Raw genomic sequence first — 7266 nt, 5'->3', positions numbered from 1 at the left:
TTATTGTATTAAGTAATGCTGCATGCCTTCTGTTACAGGAATCTCTTGTGATTGCAGAACTGCATGAAGCCCTGTGTTTGTCCCACATCACATAATTCCAATCTGATGTCGGTTTTTGAGAGCCCACTAAGGTTTTCTTGATTTCTAGGTGAAACTGAGATAAAGTAGAAAGTGTGCTCACAGAGAACAAGTAATATAATCTGTTGACATGCTTTGAAAATACCTTGAGCTGAAGCATTTGGTGTTGCCTGTTGGAATTTTGTGTATGTATAGTGCATGTATGCTTCACTGCTGTAGGGTGATCCTACTGCACAAGGGCACTTTGCAAGACCAGAGTCCTAGAAAGCAGGTGCCGGGGGCTTAGTTAAATGCTTTATTCAAGAAAGTATTTGGAGAAGTAGGTCTTGGGTTTTTTGTGGTGTGTGTTTGTTTGTTTGTTTGTTTTTCCAATAACCCCCCAAAGTCTTGCTACGCAACAGACAGAAAAAGGTGTTGGAGATCTGAAGAGTTTATCAAATCCTGCCTCTGCTTAAACCCACAGCTTCTGCTGACTTCTGTCAGGCTTAAATGGACAGTTATCCCCGTGCACATTTATAAATCAGCACAGGCAGCAACAAACCATTGCCGTGGCTCCCCACCTCTCAGACATTATGATTGTGGAATGATTGAGGTTTTAATTTCTGCTAAGCAAAGTCCTGAAGAGGGGATGTAGGATGCATATGCTGTTAGATTTGTATCTAACTCTGAGAAAGTCTGAGGTGACTTCTCAACAAAGGGAAGCAATTTCACCTCTTTGTACATGCTGTGCTTGGTGCTGCTCACCAGCCCAAGTTGGAATACTAGCTTTCGTGATACTGGGGTGATACTTGGTTTGGTTTGGTTTGGTTTTTGTATTGGTTTTGTTTTGTTGTTGAGGGTTTTTTTTTTTTTTGTTTGGTTGTTTTTTGTGGTTTTTGTTTTTGTTTTTTTTTTTTTCTTGAGTATTTCCTTTGGTGTTGATGTGGCTTCTTTTAGCATCTGGTAACTTACCCCCAGCACATCCCGCCACACAGGAGAGAGTGGAGTGAACTGCCGGGACTACAGCTTGGATGAATTTTTATCTACTTATAGATCTGACGTATAGCTTCGGCGCTTCCCACTCTGAAGACACACCAGTATCCCAACGGTGGGAGACAAGCCGTGGACATGTGGCTGTTTTACATGTTCATTGTGTCTAGTGGCTGGGGTAAGGTTCTGAAACACTGACGCCTCTCACCCCCTGCCCTCTCCTCCTTGCAGGGGAGTTGCCAGCCGGCTAGTGAAGGCACGAGTGAGTACTGCTTTAACGTCCTGGTGCAGCCCCGCGTTCTCTCCCTTTAGCTGGACACCCTGGTTGGGAGGGAGAGGGATGATGTGCAGCAGCCAGGTGAGGTCCTCTGTACTTCAGTGCATGCTCAGGACAGTTTTGATAACCGTTTTGGAAAAGGAACTTTGGTCTGCAGTGGAGATGTCTGAAAGAAAACACTTCAAAGAACTGGTCCTGCCCCCATCGCCAGCTGTAGCACGCCGGTGACATTTAAGAGCCTTTCTGCCAGTCTTTTTGCTTTCAGGTGCGACTTGTAGCACACTGTGTTGGGGATATGTTAAATAATTAAATTAAAAGTAGATGGAGCCCCACGTGACCATCCTAGGAGTAAGGCCCGCCAGGAGGTGAATTAGCAGAACAGGTTTCGGTGTGCCTGGCTGAATGCCTCTGATCACTCGAGGCGTGCGCCAGGAGCCTGCTAATGCACACCCTGTTGTGGTTCCTTGCGTGCCGTATTCTTCCAGCCTGATTCCAGCCAGCGGTCCCTGGTAAAAGCAGGTGTTTGCTCCTGAGGGGAAAGAGGGATTCCAGGGGTGCCAGGATAATACCTACTAAAGCAAATGTTTCCCCCCTCCCTGCCTTCTGTATAATTGTCCGCGTTTGACTGGTACACAAGTTCTTCTACATTCGTTAATTGTGGCAAACTGTCTTTTGTAACAGGGACGTTCTGAAAGTACTTAATGAAAGGAATGCATTTTTAACTGTACATTTTAAATAAGAATTGTCTGTCTGTGGGAGTTGGGTTACTTGTATCACCGTAGACAGAAATGATCACTATATTTCATAGGACCTTGCCGCTTTGTACTTATTGACTGTTTATTTTTCATCTATAGGATTACTAATTGCAGCTAGTACCAGACGCTTCTGTCTCTTTTCAGGTTATTGTAGTAGAGGGCATTGTACCAGATGCATGGTTATTCACAGAGCATGCATTTCCAGCAGCTGAATTGCTGGATCTGCTCTAAATGATCTATGGCAATTACATTTGGCGTTGTACAGCTATAATTTTACTGCATATTAATAGCCACCTAGCAAAGAGCTAAATGCCCTTTCCTCGGCTGGGTGCAGAACGAATGCCTGGATGTATTCAGTCGGGTAAAACGAGGCTCGGTTTTTAAACGGAAAGCAGGGGGTTTATGTGTTGGAAATGCGCGTGCCGGTGAATTATCCGTTTCCCTCTGCCTCGATGGTGGACAGCGAGGCTCCTGGAGAAGGATCCTCAAGCCAGATCCTCGATGGAGACCTGCTGGCAAGGGGGAGGGGAGGGGGAAGGGGATCATGTGCCCCATTTTAAGTGGCTCTTCTGCTACCACCCAAAATCTGCTGCAGTATTTTTTTTTTTTTTTTTTTTTTTTTACCCCTTTCAGCAGTTCGGCAGAGCAGCGTGGATGCTGTCAGGTTTCACCAGCAAAAACATTAATTAAAACCACCCCTCCCCAGACCTTCACTAAAGCTGTCCTCCGGAGGCAAGGGCCCAGTTTTTTTTTGTTTGTTTGTTTTTGTTTTTGTTTTTTTTTTTTTTTGTTTGTTTGGTTTTTTTTTTAATGTGTGTGTGTATGAGGGTGCGTTTGGGAGGCGATGGGGAGTGGGTGGGAGCAAATAACAAGGAATCGGAGGAGATTAACGAGCTTTCTCCTTATTAGCCCTGCTCGGGTGCTTTGTCTCCGCTGCCGGCTGGGGATGGGCTGACGGGGAGGGGTTTGGGGGGGGGGGGGGGGGGAAACAGTGTGGCTGGAGGGGCCGGCGTGCGGGGAGCCACACGGACGTGGCGGGCGGGAGGACAGACAGACCCACGCCACGCACAGGCAGACAGACAGACCCACGCCACGCACGGACACAGCTCCCGGGGGCGGGGGCGGGGTGGGTGGGTGTTGGGGGGGGGCGCGTAATGGCGGCGGAGCCGCGGGCTCCTGCGCGGCGGCCGAGTGAGCGGCGGGAGCCGGAGCGGCGGCGCTGAGGGGGGGGGGGGGGGGGGGGGGGGGGGGCGCGGAACCGGCGCGGAGCGACACGGCAAGGCGCGGAACGGGCGCGGGAGCTGCCGGCGGCCCCGGGGCGCGCCACGCTGCGTGGGCGGGGAGAGAGAGAGAGAGAGAGAGAGCTTGAGGAGAGAGAAAGGGAGAGAGAGGCTGGCGGGCACAGTGCGGCGCAGCGGAGCCGGGCGGCGCGGCAGATAAAGGAGCGCGGAGAGGCGGAGGGAGAGAGGAGGCAGGCGGGAGCCGCGGGGCTGCCGGCGGGAGCCGAGGACGGGCAGCGGCTGGAGGCGGCGGAGCGGGGAGAGGCGAGGCCGAGGCCGAGGCCGGCCCCACGCGGGGGTCGGGCGGCGCCGCCGCGGCCACCGAGCCCGGGCGGCACCGCGCCCGCGGGCGGCCCGGCGGCGGATCTCCTCCCGCCGGAGGAGGAGGAGGAGGAGGAGGAGGCGGCGGCGAAGAAGGGCGGAGGAAGAGACCATGTCTTTCAGGAAGACGGGCACTGTACTGTAACAGCAGCGTACCTGCAGCCAAATAAACAAACCAGCCAACCAAAAATACTCAAACAAACAAACAAACAAACAAAAAAAATAACCCGAGCCACCAAGACGCTGGGGGCAGATCCCGTTTTCAGGCAAGGTAAAAAAAAAAAAAAAAAAAAAAAAAAAAAAAATCCAAACCAACAACCAACCAAAAACCAAAAAAGCCAAAGCAGAATCTGTAGACATTTGTGTGGCGTGATGTTCTTTGTTGTTGCGATTTTTTCTTTTTTTTTTTTTTTTTTTTTTTTTTCCAGCATGTGTCTTCTGTCATGTTGTTGGAGTCATTCGCCCCCTTCCCCCCCCCCCCCTCTTTTCTCCCCCACCTTCCCCCCCCCCCCGTGATCTTTTAATTTTTGAGGTCAGGGCGGCTTGAGCATGTGAAAGCGGAGGGAGAGGGAAATAGGAGCTGTGCATGGAGCTGGGGCTTGCGTTTGTTACATGCGATGTGCAATTATTTATAGCAACTGCAGGATTCCGACTCTAAGATGTGGTATTTACCAGAGGGGGAGGGAGAAAAAAAAAAAAAAAAAAAAAAAGGGGAAGGGGCAAAAAAAAAAAAAAAAAAGGCTAGCATTCGTAGTGTTGTGGGGCAGGATGCTATCGGTGCCGGAGCCTCGCAGGGGATCGCGGAGCGGCAGGGTGGCGGTGGTGAGAGCCGGGTACGGCGTGAGGGGCTGGGGCGGGGGGCGGCGGAGGCGCCTCCGTGAAGTTCCCGTCGGGAGCGGCGGCGGAGAACGGGGGGGGGGGGGGGGGGGAAGGGGGAGAAAAAGAGGGGAAGGGGCTCCGCTCGGCGCGGCGGGTTGCGGGGCTCGGTGGCCGGAGCTGGGGGGGGGTGGGTGGGTGCCGGCGCTGCCCTCACCCCAAGAGCCGTGCTGAGGCTGGGGAGCCGCGGGAGGGAGAGCTCCCTCCTCCCAGCGGTCGTTTTAGCTAAAATGTATCAAACTGTAAGAAAAAAAAAAAAAAAAGAAGGCACCCAACTTTTACTCGCTGATTTGTGAACAGCATCGAGGGATGCGCTTTAAAAAGCCGTACTTTGCTGGAGGGGAAGCCTGGGCTTGTGTGACTGGCATTGTTCTTCAGGGTGGCGATTTGAGGGGAACATTTACTTGGTACTCCCTTAGCATTTTTTTTTTTTTTTTTTTTTTTAATCGCATGCCGTGAAGAAGGATCACAGCCTAGGAGTTGCAGTCATATTCTTAGGTATCCTAGCAGTCTGTTTTCATGAGGAATAGTTAACGTTACTCCGCTGAGTGTAATTCTGCCTACTTGTATGTGTGTTTCAACGATATCGCTTGCAGATCTCGCCAAGACGTGCTCAGCCAGTGCAGCCATTGCGCAGCCTTGTTTAACTGCTGTTATATTTTATTTATTTATTTATTTTGCATTCATTTACCGTTTCAGCCAGCGGGGGGAACACACTCGAATTTCGGGTGCCTTTTTCCGTGCTAGGTGTGTCTCTGCGCCTCCGCTCTCCTTCCTGTCTTTGCGCTTTCAGGTGTGTGCGGTTTTGCTTAAATTCATCCCGCTGCCGTGTGACATTGCTGTAAATGTGGCGAGGGGGGAAACAAAGGCGTTAAAGAGCAGCCCAAGTGTTTGCTGATCACCTGTTTGACTTCTCTACCAGCGCGCTGAGCTAGATGCATGCCCGGTGTGCGGTTCTTCTAAATGGCATATGTAAATTTTAGGCAAGTACAAAGCAATTGAAACTGAGGGTGATGGGGAGGGGAAAGGAGGAAAAAAAAAAAAAAATGCTGAAAACTGACCTGCAACTTTCAGTCGCATAATTTAACTGCACGCTGATTTTTGTTTTAGCAGTCTTCGTCACGGATCGAGGCAAGTTTGTGTGCACAATTAGGCTTGCAAATTGCTAATCTCGCACTGACTTTGCCTCTCAGTTCCCAGCTGGGCTTGGTTACCTTGAGAGCTGTGGTAGCAGCACTGTCAGAGCATGCTCCGGTGGGGAGATCGGGTGTGTTCTATTTTTAATACTATTTAATGAAGATGCTTCTCACTCTGCGATATACGAAGCATAATGGAAGAGCAGAGCGATGATTGGTTATGGATACTGGAAAAGGAAAAATGCAAAGGTAAAAACGGAAATCCCTCAAATATTTCTGTTACATTAATGAAAGAAAATACAGCTGTGCAGAAAGGTGATCGATTATCTGGTTTTAAGTCAAACTGTTTTGTAGTCTCTAAGATGATATTTTAAAAAAAAATCTTTTAGAAAGTTGTATGAAGCAAACTGTAGGTGGGAAATGATTTTGTGCTGTTGATAAATCTAACTGTATGCAGGTATGCTTAAGTTGAAGAAGAACATTCCATTTTAATTCTCTCTTTTTAATGTTGAAATATCTTACAGTGGAATTGTGCTGAGGAACGTCTTAAAAATATATATATTTTTTTTCTTTTGCTAATCAGTTTTAATGATTAACTACTTCTGTTCTTATTGGTAGCCTCCTGAAGCAGGAGTCTTGAGTTTTTGTTCCTTGCAGTTTAAAAGTTAATTCAGTTGATATTAAAAACCTTTGTTGCATGTAATGCTTGCAGAATGCAAGCAGCTCTAAACCTCTTGCCATCTATGTGTAAAGGGAAATATCTATAGATAACTACACTGCGTGCCATTGTTCAAGATGGGTGTAGATACTTTTGAGAAACTGCCTTGTTTAGTTCCATGTACCTGTAGTCAGAAATACACGAGCTATTTGCAACAATCCATGCACTCAGAATCATATAGAGAACTCACTTTGATTAAAGATGTCTTCTATAAAACTGTATTTTCTCTCTTTTGCCTGCGGTTTTACAGGATGGTGGTCTGAGAAATGGCTGAGTACCCCTCCTGCAAAATCCTTTTTCAGGCAATTATTTCTTTCTGCTTTATGCCAGTCCTTTTGACTGCCTCAGGGCTAAGTGTGCAAGTGAGGGTTGCTCAGACAAGTGTTGCACTGCATCGCACCCACGAAGGAAAAATTACATAAGGATGATAGAGGAAACACAAGGAGATTTTTCACATGGGTGTAATGATAGATCTCAGAGAGAGAACAACAGTTACTTTGAAACTTTATCCTGTTGGAGTAAAACTGTGGGCGAAAGCATGTTTTCCTGATGGTGCTGCTTTTCCTGTGGGTTTTACTGGGGTTATTTGCATGATTACAGTAAATTGGACTTGGCCTGATAAATCATTGTTATGGAACAGAATTTTTGGGAGTACCTAAAAGAAACGTAAGAAGTTTTAAAATCCGCTGCGCTCTTGGCTTCATCCCAGGTTATGATTTTAACAACTAACTTTATACTTGGAATGAATTGCGGGGGGGGGGGGGAGGGAGGGAAGGAAGTGCACTAATTCTAGGATGGCTTACTTATAGTCTCTTTTTCCTTCTGTAGGCATCGCTCTCACTGCAGTCAATGGGAG

The 7266-nt window shown here is 48.4% G+C and overlaps 1 protein-coding gene across 16 annotated transcripts in view; it reads left to right on the top strand.

The window, feature by feature from the left end:
* Positions 1 to 3760: 3760 nt before the first annotated feature.
* The window catches only part of ARPP21 (cAMP regulated phosphoprotein 21), a 146218-nt gene continuing 142712 nt past the window's right edge, over positions 3761 to 7266 (top strand). For 10 of the 16 annotated variants that reach the window (XM_032997218.2, XM_032997226.2, XM_042806364.1 and 7 more), the window contains exon 1: positions 3761 to 3951. The gene's annotated coding sequence lies outside the window, so the exon portion shown is untranslated. The other 6 variants (XM_032997213.2, XM_042806362.1, XM_042806363.1 and 3 more) reach the window with 6 other exon arrangements.

This window comes from Tyto alba, unplaced genomic scaffold (genome assembly GCF_018691265.1).
Source record: "Tyto alba isolate M040663 unplaced genomic scaffold, T.alba_DEE_v4.0 Super-Scaffold_46, whole genome shotgun sequence".
In the NCBI taxonomy this organism is placed as follows: Eukaryota; Metazoa; Chordata; class Aves; order Strigiformes; family Tytonidae; genus Tyto; species Tyto alba.
This window is presented reverse-complemented; position numbering and strand designations above follow the sequence as displayed.